General features: G+C 36.3%; 1 long non-coding RNA gene across 2 annotated transcripts; it reads left to right on the forward strand.

The window, feature by feature from the left end:
• The first annotated feature begins 308 nt into the window (after positions 1-308).
• On the forward strand, positions 309-11713 carry LOC130455758 (uncharacterized). Of its 2 annotated transcripts, none has more exons than XR_008913858.1 (2): positions 309-388; positions 11438-11713. It is a non-coding gene; the product is annotated as an uncharacterized LOC130455758 (long non-coding RNA). The 2 variants fall into 2 exon arrangements; XR_008913857.1 differs by lacking the exon at positions 309-388 and adding an exon at positions 3342-3402.
• Positions 11714-16081: the final 4368 nt, after the last annotated feature.

A 16081-nucleotide genomic window follows, 5' to 3' on the forward strand; every position in this document is an offset into this window, starting at 1 on the left:
CTTCTCAACCCTATTCAGACCATTCTTTAGAAGATGGGATTTAGCTATTTCCTGATCAATAACAAGAGAGACACTTGGAATAACAGAATCAGGTCTTGGAAACTACAATCTCCACCCTACTCAGGGTAACAAGATTTAGGAAGGGCTGCAGCAAAACTCAAGATTTAATTATTTGAGAATATGGCCTTCAACAGACATGTGCAAAAAGGACAGACCTCTGGGTGGTCCTAGGCTAAACTAGAGCCACCATTGGCACAAGTGAGACACAGGAAGTGAGGTAGAGGATAGCTCAGGAGTTCTGAGGACTTCCTGTGTGGAGGGAGAGAGGTTGTTGGAGCCTGGTGCTTGGAGTGGAGGAGCCCACAGACTGTTTCTCCATTTTGGTCACGTGAGTGATAGGGACTGATCTCTTTTCTTTGCCTCAGCTATCCAGGGCTTTGGACCTTTGGCTCAGCCTAAGCAGAGTGGGTATTTAAGCCCTATTTCCTTCTCTCCCTTTCCCCTCTCTCTCTCTCTCTCTCTCTCTCTCTCTCTCTCTCTCTCTCTCTCTCTCTCTCTCTCTCTCTCTCTCTCTCTCTCCCTCTAATAGTTTTCTTCCTCCTGTTTGTAATTAAAACACCATAAAAAAAGGCTGACAGCTGACTTGAGTTTTCATTTAGGAATTACATAGCTGAATTCCTTGGTGACCTTAAATTAATATATATCAGTCTTTTAAAGTGATTTCCATATCACACTTTTAATATTGATTCCTCCTGGTAAATTCAAAGTATTTAACACATTGGTTTATGAATTTTTACTTAGTGGTCCAGTGGGTACATAAAAGAAATAATGACTACAAGCTTCTGCAATCCAGTAGCCACTTACACATGTTAAAATGTCTAAACACTACTTTGACTTAGTATGTAACTAGACACTAAGAAGAGTCATTCTCCAAGAGAATATCATATTTCACTCATTCACCTGAGAAGTAACAAGACCACAACTTAACTACAAAAGTATAAATTGCAGTCAGTTAAAAATACCTTGGGTGATTCCTGCATAGAACCAGTTGTAAGGACCCAGGTGAAATGGATTCATGCATCACTCATCTTCCTCTTCTTCAAATTCAACTCAGTAGGAATTTCTAAGTGATCACTATATATTGCAGGCATTGTACAGGGCTTTGGAAGTATGTACCCTGGGGGTACCCCATGGGGAAAACCCATGGGGAAAAAAAGAAGAGCTTATATCTTCAAGGACCTGACATTCTACTGGGTGGGTGATGGGGATAGGGAACATGATGCTTACAAATGAGAGAATATAAAATACCTACAAAGCAAATATAGTTTTAGCGGGGGAAATGGGTAAAACCAATTGGATAACAGTTGGACTGAACCTTGAGTATAGATATTAATCCCAATAGGCAAAGGTAGAAATGGAAGGAATTAATTGAAAAGATTTAAAAGAAAGTCTGTGTGAAGGTTTGAATTTGTGAGGTTTTTAAATGCCAAACAGAAGATTCTGTACTTTATCTAGCAGCCATTAGGCAACCATTGGAGGGTTTTTTGACAAGTTAATATCAAGCCTATGCTTTAGGAATTCCAATATTTAGATGTGTAGCTCAGGATGGATTATATAGGAAAAGAACTGGAGGCAGGGGGATCAATCAGGAAGCTTTTCCCCAATATCATCACTTCCATCTCTATTCTCCAATCTCCTATCTACTAGTTTCCTTTTTGCTTCCTGTAAACATGCTCAAGTTTTCAAAATCTCTAAAAAACTTTTCTAAATCCTACTATTCCTATGAACTCTTATTCTAGATCACTTTTCCCTTTTTTGGCCAGATTCCTTTAAAAAGTCATCTTTTGACAATGACTCAATTCCCTTTTTCATCACTCTCTTAACACTCTTCAATCTAGCTCCAGACTTCATTACCTCTCTCTACAAAATTGGCAGTGCTCTCTCATTTGTCAAATCTAATGACTCTGAGAAGTGATGAACTCAGGGTACAGAATGAAACATATTTGGGGGGGGCTTGGCCACAGCAGAAATATGTTGCTTGTGTTTGTTTATTTGTAGACTAGGTCACCCCATTTTATCCAGGCTGGAAGTTTATAAATTAAGTCAACATGCGTTTATTATGTGCCATTATGTATCAAAGTCCATGCTAATGATACAAAAGAAGGACAAAACCAGACCTTACTATTAAGGAGTGAGCTCAGTCTGAGAAGCCTTGGAGCTTTGGCCTTACCGTTTCCAACTGAGGCCTTTTTGCCTCTTCTTGGGTAATTTCTCAGCTCTTTACTCCTAGAGGTTCATTGTATTGATGCTGAACTTAGTACACACATGCCACTGGCAGAGGACATTGTAGTTCAGAACTCATTGCAGCTCAAGAAGAGTGCCAGCCTTAGTCTCTCTGATAGCTACAATGATAGGTATGTGCCACCTGTACTGGCAATTCCCTGTCAATAATATTCAACTGGGAATCGGTTTTATTTGACCACTCATATTTGTTACAATGGTTCTCTTCTTCTGCTTTTTTCCCTGATGAGAAGGTAAGACAATAAATTTTTGTTAACTGAAACAAACAAATAAATGAATAGATGATTGATAGATAGATAGATAGATAGATAGATAGATAGAAAAAGAAAAAAATCTAGAGTCCTTTTTTCAATATTCATTCTCCTTTACCTCTCCATAACATTTGAAATTGTGACTCATGCTTTTCCAGATATTTTCCTTTTGTGTCATCATCCACATAACACCCACTCATTATAAGTGAATGATCCACAAGACTTTATTCTGGATTCCTTTTTCTTTTTTCTCTCTATATCCATTTGGTGAACACATTAGCTCCCTTAGTTCACACATGATCTCTATATACATGAATTCCAGACCAATATATACAGCATTAATCTCCCTCTTGATATCCTTGTACATGTATATTAGACATTTCAAACTGGTTTCCTATAGGAATCTTAAACTTAAAATGCCTAAAATCTAAATCATTTTTCTACCCTAAATGCATATCTCATCAAAAAATTCTAATTATTGTTGAAAGTATCACTACCATTTCAGTTATCTAAATTCACAATCTTGCTAATCACTCTTGGTTTCTGATTCTTACAAACCCCATATTTCTATAACGAGGAACTGGATGATGAGCCCAGCCCTTATAAACATGTACAGCTCATGCAATTCCCATTTGAAATTTGAACATGGGTCGACATTTTGCAACTGGTTTTGATCTGTTAGGCATATCATTAAGAGGAACCTTTTTGATTGGCTGCGTAGATGGAACCTGAGGAGGACAGAACATTGAAAAGGTTCTAGAAATCAAAATCTCATTCTTCTCTTAGTGGGACTTCTTCCTACCTGGTGGCATTCCAGTGAGGGAAAATAAAAGAAATCATTTTATAAAGGGTAAGCACTTTGGCCTTCCCCACAAAAGGTCAACATCCAGCCTAAGAAAAGAGTCTCAATTCTTTACTTCAGAATCTCAGAATGTGTTCTTTTTTCAAAAATTTAAACCCTCAGGGCAAGAATCATATAAGATTTCATGAACAGGTTGCAATTTTTACCTATGATGGTAGGACAGTCAGATGATTGGGTTCGAAGGTCTCTAAGGCCCTTTCCAGCTCCTAATCCTACAAGATCATGGAATCTGTTTAAATATTATAAGTACAAAAAAAAAGTCAATAGAAGCTTGTAAAATCTAAGCTATTCACTCAACTTTGTTAACTCTGATATTTTATGTCTAGTATTGTGAATGTAAAAATAAACTTCATCCTGCTAAATAAATAAATTTAAACCCTTATCTTCCATCTTAGAGTGAATATTTTTATTAGTTCCAAGGCAGGAAAGTAGTAATGGCTGGTCAATGGAGGCTAAATAACTTGCCTAGGATCACATAGCTAGGAAGTGTTTGAGACCAGATTTGAACTGAGGACCTCGTTTCTCTGGACTTATTTCTCAAACCACTGAGCCATGTAGCTGCCCTCATCTTCTTTCTTTTTAAGTAAAGATGATTGGAAAGGACTACAATCTTAAGAGCTCTGCAAGATGTTAAAGTCAAATCCATTCCAGAGTTTGCTGTAGGGTGCTACAGTTATGGGTCCCTTGAGATGGGGGAAAACCAACCTTTGATATATATTCCAGTGATTGGTGAGACAAAAACTCATCCAACTATGTGAACATGATGGGAACAATACTGTAGAGAAAACGTGTTAAGTCTTAGCCCACTTTCCTCAGAGATTGAGGCAATATAGGGGAAATTATATCCCCAAAGTGTAGTGGGGAGGGAAATGCTGGTACTTTTGTTATAACTGTAATGAAACTAAGTACCCTTTTGTAAAAGCTAATCAATATTAATTAGTTAAATAGTAATTGGTGTGAAGTACTAATAATTATCAGCTAATAGGAGGAGAGATAAAATACCAGAAGAGGTGTTTGAGCCAATAGCATTAGGGAAAAGATACCCACAAATCTTCAAGAGTACCTGAGGGAAAAATGTTTCCTGTTTCACTCTGGAAGAGATATGAATGCCTCATTCGTGCATTCATTCATTCAGAGAAGTTGAAAGCTATAAGTCAGTATATTATTACACCCTTTCCAGTAAAAATGGGTAATATGTTGAATGGCCTAAAATATCTCACAATTGTCATGACAAGCTGAGATTTCTTGCCATTTGATCTGTTATTTTTGTCTCTTGTTGAAGACAATGCGTTTTGTCCCTACTCATCTCTGATATTCAATTCTTTATTGTTTTCTAATTATTGTATTTTCCCTAGGGTCTTTACAATAAGAGCTCACTCACTTTATACATTAGAGTTTATAACAGTAGGGCTATAAAGAGAGGGGAGTAGAACAAATATTTTCATCTACATTTTGTAGAAGACAGAACGAAGGCTCTGAAATGTGAAATGACTTACCCTTGGGAGAAAAGCAGCTGGAACTTGGAAGGAAGGAAGGAAGGAAGGAAGGAAGACATGTAGTGTGGAAGAGAGTGAAGGAGGAAGAAGGAGAGGAAGAGGGAGGGAGGAAGAGAGAGAGAGAAAGAGATGGGGGAAGTAGAGAGGGGAGGAAAAAGTCTACCTCTATTGGCCTCAGACCTGGAAGAAAGTTTAGAAGACAGGGGTTAAGTTTAGAAGACTGGAGGTATGATTTTTTGCTCCAAAACTTGAAGAGGGAAGAGCAATTATATTGGAAAACTCACTTTATTGGATGACCTGATCAGATGTATTAGTGGGTGGAGCTTAAGCATAGGGTAAGGCTATGTTTTCTGGTTTTATTCTCTTCACTTTTCTTCTCCAATCTAGAGCCTCAGAGTTCAATGCTGCTTTGTTAAGGTGCTTGATGGCAACAGAGTTGGTCGAAATTCCTCAGGTGTTTCTTAGCCAAATGACCCTGGGCAAGTCACTTAACCCCCAATACTGAGCCCTTACTGCATTTCTGCCTTAGAACCAATACACACTATTGATTCTAAAACAGAAAGTAAGGATTACTTATTTTTTTAAGTCCTACTCTTCTCACTGTGTCTGTCTTTCTTGAGTTGGAAAGGATTCAGGCTATCAGTAGCACAGAGAAGATTTTCTCAGCCTTCAAACAATCTGGCCACAGAAAAGTTAATGTTATTATCTGTCTAGCTCCTTGATTCTTCCTCAGAAGTTGGTTAGAAATTGTCCTTCCCTAAATAAAGTTTGAGAAAAAAATTATTTTTCTACTGGAGAAAAATATTGCCTGGTACTCTGTCATCAACCCCATGGGGAAAAAATAACAGAAAGTTGTAGATTAACATTCAGAGGCTTAAGACAGTCTCTGAAGTACACTTTATCCAAGAGTAGTATGTATGTGTTTCTATTTCTGGGTTCTTTGTTGGAATTCATAAAGAATCACATAGTTGTTTCAATGAGTAAAGGAGGAGTCATCTTGTCCTCTTGTCAGTAAATGGGGAAAATATTAAAAGAATGGAGTTTAGCCTAACCCTACTGATTCACCCTAACCGTAGTCAGGTGTGATATGTGGACTATGCTGATTTTTGGAATCGAGACAAAGAAAAGGAATCATTTGGCTCTAAACAAGAAAAAAGAAGGAAGCTAATTCTTGTGAAGTACAGTTTGATTTAGAATAGCTCAAGAAAACGAAAACCAACATCTGTTGTGGTTTATATTTGGCTGGAAGTTTTCGGATGAATACAGACTATAGTTTCTGCAATGGGAATATGTGGATCATTTATGTAAATACTTGTCCATCCACATGTTACTCTAAGGGGAGTTTTTAATTAATTCTCTCTCTCTGCACAGGTTCTAATCAAGGGTTTGTACCTAACCTAATCATGAACCCCCAACTGAAAGAAAATACATCACTTGGCTGAACACAAAATTAAACCCAGAATAATTTTTTTTTTTTGCCTGAAGTTTTGGTGTTTTTAATATACCTAATGAAAGTTTGAATTTAAGCCAAATATTCATTTTCTAAAATTCTTCATAAAAGAAGGAACTGGAATATTCTCTACACTGAACATGAAACAGTATTTTTCTCTCAGTTTATATCCCAGGTTTTAATGTAATTTATCACTCCTTCTTTTTGGTTCACTTAGCCATATAAATGAAAGCCATATCCATGTACACATGATCCTAGTAAGGAATTCAGAAGTTTCTAGATAAAGCAGTTCCAGAGATGAGGGTTGTCCCACTTCCCTATTAAGGAAAGGAGGGGATATTATTGTGAGAAACTATGCAAAGTCACACTGCCTAATGAGTCTATTGGACATATAGGTGAGAAGGACTTCTAGAACACAGGTGTCAAGATCAGGGTGCCAAGCCAAATTAAAATATAGTTGGGAAATGTTCAGCAAAATTGAAATATAAATTTGGTTTTCTAAATTAAAATGCTGCCATTCAGGATCTATTTCTTTTTAGAGTTGACACTGTTATTCTAGAGGTAATTGGGGAATCATTTAAAAAACCCTCACTCTTCTTCATTTGCATTTATTTAATTTTGGCCTTATGGCTACTGTTTAGATAAGAAAGGGAAAACTTGGTATATTAAAGCCTGAAAAATTGCTTTATCAGGGAAGTAGGGGAGATTACTCCAAATGCATAGGCATTGTCAAAGTTGCAAACAACTGACTTCCTGTCATCTGATAAGTATAAAAATGGTAGGCTGCATAGAGGATCTTTCTCTTCCAGTATACTCTTCATCAAGTGGCTTCCTCTATTTGGCCCTCTCATTCAGGACAATAGTCAATCTTTTGGGGGCCGACGATATAACTAAGTGCCTCCCTACACTAATGTTTGTTCTCTACTAATTCATTTCTTTTCACTCAGGAACATGGTAAGCACTATTTCTCTGCTCCTTTCCTTGCCTTCCTATTCACTTGTATATCAATACTTCAAAAGACTCATGATTTCATCAGTGTGGGTATTCCCTTAATCGATGAGCATCACAATAGTTCCATGACTAGGCAATGGTTTTCATTACTTCTCAGATTCCAAAGGACAAATGTACGTGATAGAGAAGTAATAGCCTCTTCACAATTATCTGAGCTATTTGGCAGACAATTGACATACTGAACATCATTATAGCTATACTTGAAAATATTCTGGTGCAGTAAAGCCCTCCATAACTAATGCTCTAACTGTCAGAACTTTTTAGAATCTAGAAGAATCTTATTGCCATGATGTGGCTTTAGAAAAGAACAGGAGAAAATCATGTTCACAGCTCAGCTAATTCCAAGACAAGCAATCTCTTTCTAGTACATAAACCTTCATTTAACCTCTCGCCCTCTTCCTTGAGCCATTCTGATTATTGTCCAATCATGGATATTTATGGTTGTTTCTCAATACTGTGTTTAGAGCCCTTTTCTTCTCTCTTTACATTCTCTTACTTGGTGAACTCCGCAGTTCCCTCGGGTTTAATTACCATCTCTAGGCAGATGACTTCCAGGTCTATACCTTGTCTATTCTTCTATTCCTAGTCTCTCTCCTGAGCTTTAGTTTCTCATCTCCAATTGCCTATTGTGCACTTCTAGTTGGTGTCCCAGAGGTACCAGAAAACAGAACATATTCAAAACAGAACCCATCCTTTTCCCTTGAAACCTAGCATTCTTCCCAACATTTCCATTTTTGTTAAAGCTACCATCATCCTTCCTGTTAGTCAGTGTTGCAACTTCAGTGTCATTCTTCACTATTGACTCTCTCTTGCCTCACATACCTTAGCAACTGCTAAGCTTCATCCATTCTACATAGGAACTCACATTCAGTTCCTATTCTATAGACTAGCCTTCACCTTTGTGAAACCTCATCACCTCCCACCTGGACTATAACAATTATTATGCTAATTAATCTCCATGCCTCAAATTTCTTCTCCCTTCAATTCATGTTGCATGCAGCTCCCAAAGCATTAATCTGACTGTCACCTCCATGGCACCAAAGATCAAATCTAAACCTTGCTATGCAAAACCCTTCATAAGCTGGTCTCCTTTTTGCCCAGGGAAAGTTAGGTGTAGCAGGAAAACTTTCATAATCATGGTGTTTAAGCTGACTTTTGATGCTAGCTAGGTATTAGAAGAGATGGAGGTGAGAAAGAAGAGCATTCCAGGCAAAGAGTTCATCCAGTTCAAAGATAAGATGAAAATGCTTGTCATTCTAGCCAAACTATGCATTATCTTCTTTCACAAATTCTTTGCTCCAGCCAAATTGGTCTTCTTGCTGTTCTTCACACTAGATACTCACTATCTTATCTTATCTTTGTGTGGGTTGAACCCTATCCCTGGAATACTCTTCTTTCTCACCTCCATCTCTTATAATATCTAGCTTGCATCAAAATTCAGCTGAAACACCATGAACATGAAAGTTTTCCTGATACCCCTAACTGCTAGTACCTCCCTCCCTGACAAATTGACTTTTATATATTTTGTCTCTCTCTCCGTTGAATGGAAATTGATTTGAAGGAAGTGACTGTTTCATTACATTTTTTTCATCTTCTTCTCTTCCTAGGTTTGGCATAGTGCTAAGTACCTAGCAGGCAGTTAATAAGTGATTGATAATTGATTAATTCCTCTAGAAAATAATTTCCTCTTCTCTTTATTTTCATTTGAGCCAAAGAATGATCCCAATAAAATTTAGAATAAATTGGAGCAGAGATATCAAACACACAGTATTCCAGAACATAGCTTTAATCAGATTAAAATATAATTGAGAAATATTTAATAAAATAAATAAAAATACAAGACATTGATTACATTTATAAACTAAGACAGTATGTGATACACAGGGATCCTTAAATATGGATTGGTGGTCCATATTTCTGTTTGAGTTTGACACACTGGACTTGAGTATTGTTAATCATATATTTGTATCCAGTAAAGAAAGCCTAGAAAGTTTTTACATGAATTTATTCATAATAAAAACCAAGTTCAACAATCTCTAAAAATCTTAGTTTTACAATAGTTCTTCAGAATTTCCAGGAACTTCTCTTATCTACCTCATTATACTTTAATCTTTCTTATATATGTGCTAATATTTGAGTATCATTGGGGTCCCACAGTGGTGAATTTTTTTTTAAACAAAGCATTTCAATAACTATTCACCAGGTTGTAAATGAGTTATTATCTGGATCAGGAGAAGGAAAATTCACAAAAAAGAAATCAGAGATACTGGAAGACAGAATTATTGGAAACATGATTAAAATTATAATAATATTTTCTTGCGTTTTCCACAGAAAATTGAATGTTTCAACTATTCACTTAACATTTTGAGTTAAATCATCATTTCTCAACTGTGTCCTGATACCTTGCATATGACATCTCAAAGCAATTCAAGAAGATCTATAGTCAAAAAATAAACCATTATGCTTTGCTGTGTTTGTACCCATCTACCAACTATTGCTGTAGTTTTAGCTAGTCATATACAGGAAGTCCTATGTGTTATGGCAACTGGTAGCCAGGAACCCACTGTCAGCACCATGAACAGAGGAAGCATCATAACTAGTGTACTCAGTCAGTCCTATGTCTAGAAAAACAATTGAGCCATATGTAGCTGAATTGGATGGCATCTTCCATTATTTGTCAGTGGAGATTTTATTTAAAAATTTATTTTAAAGGCAGAGAAAGGACTATTACTAAATCATAAATAATTAGATTGGATAAATTTACTATCTTTTCATGCCTTGAATAAGTCAAGGCTGTATCATTTTGGGGTCCTAGAAAGAGTTCCTTTTATGAGTGTGGCTATGTGCCCCTTCCTCCCAGGAACTGGTTAGAAGGGGAGCAAATGGGAAGTAATCTAAATTTGAGTGGTCCCTTCCCTAAGTGTGTTGTATCCTTTGGCAGGGTTTAGGGTAAAAGTTCAGTATCTAATAGGAGCTGCCTCAAATGATGAGGCCTTTCTGAGACTAAGCTGTATCTCTGAAAATACATGTATCTGAGACTCAACCCATCACCCTTAGGGTATACAAAGCTGCCGTCAGATAGAGGGGCCCAGCTGTGGTTTCCTGCACCTGGCACAGTAGTCTTCTTCTTCTTCTTCTTCTTTTTTTTGTCAACAGCGACTCACATGATCATAGAACAGTTATCACTTCCTCTAACCTGGGGTTATATTTTCAGCCTCACACTTTGGGGGACTAAAATTGGAAGTGAAAGTTGTATACACAGTAGGAGCTCATGCTCTTCTGAGAGAGTTTCCCAGTATTCTGTTCTCTAGCCTGCTTTTGGTTCTCTATATTTGGAATAGTTTTTGTACCAACTAGGTTTTTGCTACTCTCCATTAAATGCTCCTTTCCCATGAAGACTCCTTTTCAACCTATCCTTCCACTCTTACCTTCTTCCATTACTTGTTTTACATTTCAACAAATAGGCACAAACTTAACTCTTATATTTTCCATAAACTTACCAATTTCAAATATCCTATTATCTTTACAAATCATGAAAAAAATTTAAGGCCTTTGTCACATCAGATGTTCTGATATTTGGTTCATAATTAAATTAACATCAACAAGTCTATATTAGGACTTTATTAATTAAAGCATATTTTCTAGGCACTAAGAATTAAAAGATGAAAAGAAATATCTTTGCTCCCAAGCAACTTGTATTATTTGTTCCTGTATTCATGAGTTCTCTTAAGAGAGTTGGGGAGAGAACACGGAAGGGAAGAGTTCACATTAGCTGTGATATGTGCATTTTCAGTAACTGTCAAATCTTCCCTGGAAATGGACCATAAAAGGAACAACTTCCTTTAATTTTAAATTTTATGCTAATTTCAATTGAATTGCTTTTTGCTGTACACCCCTAAAAGTGTGTCTCATTTTCATATTTCATCTGAGTCTGAACTTAAAATATAGAATTTTTGTTATTTTAAGTTAAAAGTAACAAAATTAACACTTAATTTTTTTAATTTTTTATTTAAAAATTTAACATTATTTATTTGTTCCTTATATTTTTTTATGTTGTTTTTCATAGATTCACAGAATTTCAAGATAGAAGGGATGCAGTGGCCATTTAATCCAACAATATCTTAAAGGGACCCAAGCCCATCTGCCACAGATGTGAGAATTTTTTGTTTAAAGATCTCAAATGAGGGAGGAACACAGTCCTTCCGAAGGGATCCTTTCCTATTTTGTGTAACTCTTATCTTTAGGAAATTTTTCCCCATATCAAATCTAAATATTTTTTCTTTGCTTCCTCCACATAACAATTAGTTCTGTCCTATGGAGTTAAATAAAAGTCTAATCCCTATTTCATCCACTTGGAGTGAGCTGTCATGTTCACCTGACCTTTCCTCTTTGTTATTTCCTTCACTTAATGTTGTTCATAGGACATAGATTTGAAGTCCTTTACCATTTGGGGTGTTTTCCTCTTGATACTCCAGTTCATTAACATCCTTCATTGATTATAGCTAACAGAAATTACCACAATACTCCAGATGTGTTTTGCTGACCAAGTAGTATTGTCACTTTCTTACTCCTGAAAGCTATGCTTCCTTTATTGCATAAGATCATGTTAGCTTTCTTGTGTGCTGTATTATCTTGGTGAATAATATTGAGCTTATAGTATCCTCATATCGCTATTTTTCCAACAAACTGCTTCTTAAATATGCCTTGCCAATTTTGTATTTAAGGAGCCAGTGTCTTGAACCTAAGTGTAAGGCCATATTTTTCCCTGATAAATGTTATCTTATTAAAATTCTGTGCAGCACATTGTCAAGAATTTTTTTTTCCCTATCAACCAGTGTGATAGAATTTGAGTTGATCATTTGGCTGGTTTAGCAGGATTCTCCAACTCCAAAACTGTGGTCTTTAAATTTGATTGCTTGTATTTTCCCACCTCATCTATTATAGGCATGATGGCATGGACATGAGAGGAGTGCTCCAAGCTGCCTTTTTATTTGACTGCACCTAGGGAGCCATGGGCACGTACCATGGTAAATTCAGAGGATGGAGACTTGATGGAATTCTATTGAACAATACTAGTAGTGGGAGATGTTATAGGGGAGATGGGCAATCAGGAGCCATTGACATTTTTTTTCATAGGGATATGATATTATGAAAACTATAAATTACAATGATTAACTTTGTTAGTCATATGCATTATGGATGGATTTGAAAGAGAAGAGATTGGAGGCATGGTAACCAGACAGGATGCTGTTGAAATATAACAAGTAAGAAATGAGGACATAAACTAAAGTGGTGGTAGTAAAAAGAGGAAAGAGGGAATAATGGGGGAAAGGTTGTAGAGGTAGAATTTATAGGACTTAGTGGTTAACTGGAAATTCTTTGGGGAAGGGGAATTCAAAGGAAAATGAGGAGCCAATGGTGATCTGGATTTAAAAAAAAATACTTAACTGGGTCAGCTTAGTGGTTCAATAGTTTGAGAACTGGGCCTAGAAATGGGAGATCCTAGGTTCAAATCTGGCTTCAGAAACTTCCTAACTTTGTAATCCTGGGCAAGTCACTTAACCCTCATTGCCTAGCCCTTACTGCTCTCCTGTCTTGGAACCAATACATAGTATTGGAGACAGATGGTAAGAGTTTTTTTTTAAAAAGACGCTTTCCTGGGAGAATATGCTATTTACAGACACAAAGAAGTAAGGGAAAAGAATAAAAATATGTAATTTTCAAAGTTATCTTGCTTCTGGGATTCTTTCTGGCTTTCTGCCCTCTTTGGGAACATTATAAAATGTTTCAATGACCCTCTTTTCATTCTTTTTGGGGGTTATTTTATCTCTACCTGCTTCCTCTAACCCATCACCCCCAAAATTAAGGGGGGAAAGAGGATAAAAATCCTTTTAGTAAATATGTATAGTCAAGCAAAAATAAATTCCCATATTGATCATATATGAACATATGCTCTGATTCTGTATTTTGAGGCTATTCCTTCTCAGCCAGAAGTTGGGTAACATGTTTCATCACTGGTGCTCTGGAATCATGACTGGTCATTACTTTAATCAGAGTTCTTAAGTCTTTGCAAGTTAGTTTTCTTTACAATATTTTTTATTATATGAATTGTTCTCCTGGTTCTCCTGATTCTGCTCATTTCACTCTGCATCAATTTGGGTTTTTTTTTTGTTCTTTTATGATTTTTTACAGCTCTCTCTAGTTTTAAAAATAATTTACTACCTAATCTATCACTGCAGCCTAAGAGTATGTGCTATGTAAATGTTAATTATGATGATGATGATGATGGTACACACAGTTCAGGTACCACCTCCTATACAAAGCTTTTCATGATCTCTTTAAAAATTTGTGCCTTCTCTCCCAAACTACCTTAGAGTTAATTGCCAAATATCTATTTTATTTATATTTATTCTCTATTCACACAAACACACATATATCAATATATGTACACAAACATACATATATACATACACACATATATATCCACACACACCTTAGTTGTTTTCATGACTAGAATGTAAACTCCTTATAAATAGAGATTGTTTCTTTCATCATATTGTGTTTCTAGCAACCAAAAGAGTTTGGGGCATATAATAAGTTCATAATAAATGCACATTGATTTAAGTAATACACATTGTAGAGAGCACAAAGGAGATACGGTGAATATAGTTTTTAAAAAATTTATGTCCCAAATATTGGAATGGAAGTGGTGGGTCACATATTTTGTTCAATAAAACATGACTCTATAATACAGTTCTTTGATTCTATAGTCTTCGGTATATTAAGAAAACTAATAATTACACAAGCTTCATTGGTAAACAAAATGATAAGGGAGAGAGATGGTGCTTGAACGATAATTGCTATCCTAGAGATAGGAAAGGAAGGATGTCAGAATGGTGTCCCATTTCTTTGGCACACCATTTTGGATATGAATGTAGGTATGATATTTAGAGGTGGTGTTGAGGGAAAGGATGAGGTAGAGGATGAGGAGAGGAAAAAGAAAGGAGAATGCATTCTTCTTTTATTGTCTTCCATGAATGGTTATACTGCAATATAGGAGAAACCCCCAGGACTAGTAGTTTGTTCTGAGAGATGAGACTATTCAGTGGTCAAGTACTGGGGGACAACCTTCACTATGCAAGCACACAGGGTTGGGTGATCATATGATTATTTGAAGCCTATTTCCTGAGATAGTGGGTCTTAATGTAAGGTGGAGAGAACATTTTTCAGGTGATAAATGATATCCTACAATAAAAAAAAAACAGTGACCAGAGGTGCGATGGAATTTTCTATCTTTTTTGCATCATAGACCCTTTTGGGAGACTGGTGAAGCCTAATGCACCCCTTCTTAGAATTATGTTTTTGACATATAAAATACTATACATAGTATCACAACAAAAGCCAACCATAATGAAATACAAGTATCAATTTTCAAAAGAAGTCTAGAGATGCCAAGTTAAGAATACTTGTATTGAGAAGAAGTAAGAGCATTCAGAAAATGTGGAAATTGTCTTAGCCTGGAATATTCCAATAGTATAATACTTCCCAGCTTGGGGAAGATCAAGATGTATCATAGTAAAAAGAGTACCAAACCAGGAAGTAAAAAACTTTTATTCTAGTCTTGGCTCTACCAAGATCAATGCAATTATTAGGTATTACTTCAATTTGATCAGCCTCAGTTTCTCCAGCTATAAAATTGGGATTAGGAATATATGCCCTTCCTACTTCACAACATTTTAGGGAAATTGAAATGTATGAGATACATGAGTGGTATTTTGAAAACTGTTTAGCATTATGTAAAGTAACATATTATGCTAATCCAGAGCTTCCCCCCCTTTCCTTTATTCCTTTACTCTCCACCTTGTTCAGTTCTCATATGCTCAGTTGACTGGAAGGACATAGTCTCATTTTTTTTTGCTATATATGTAGGAACAAAAACCATGGCCAATAGTAGGGAAGGCAAACCCTTTTTCACTCCTCTCCCAATTATAGGGCCAAGGGACCATTTCTCAAACATTCCCGGTGACAAGCTTTAGACTAACACAAGTGACAGCTTGAAAGCACTATCATTATCCTGGCCCATTTCATTTGTATTTGCATAGTAATTTCCATAATAAGTCACTAAGGCCCAGATAACTTCTGCATGACTCTGTAGTCTTTGGCAAAGTTGACACTTCTTTGCATATACAATGGACTTGATTTCTCTCCTTGAGTCTGGGAGGTCCCTAGAAATGGAAAGAAGTCTCCTGGGGGTACCTTTCCCCTATAAGAAGTTGGAGCATGACATAATGAGACTCATTTTCTTATATGGTTTATACACAAACTAACTCTGAAGGGATTGTTCAAAGAATTGTTCCAAAATTAGTTTGAAAAAGTACAGCATCATTGGACTAACTCTACTACCTTCCAGGGTAACTCTGTTGAAGGAAAGTATATTTGGAAAATGTTTAAATTGCTGTGTGATTTAATTTAGCTTTGTTGCTTTATGATCATACTTTCTGTCTACCTATCACCTTTAGACTCCTCTGGAGAAACATGGAAATGCTTTGCTCAAAATTGTTGTAATGACCTTTGCTTACCCCTTAGTAGATGCTATGGATTATTTCCCTTTTTATCTGATGAGAAGAGAAGGGATGATAAAAGAAGAGATATAGAAATATTCATTCCTAGTGCCTGCTGGGAAAGAAGAACATTAAATTGTTATATGCTT

This window comes from Monodelphis domestica, chromosome 8 (genome assembly GCF_027887165.1).
Source record: "Monodelphis domestica isolate mMonDom1 chromosome 8, mMonDom1.pri, whole genome shotgun sequence".
NCBI lineage: Eukaryota > Metazoa > Chordata > Mammalia > Didelphimorphia > Didelphidae > Monodelphis > Monodelphis domestica.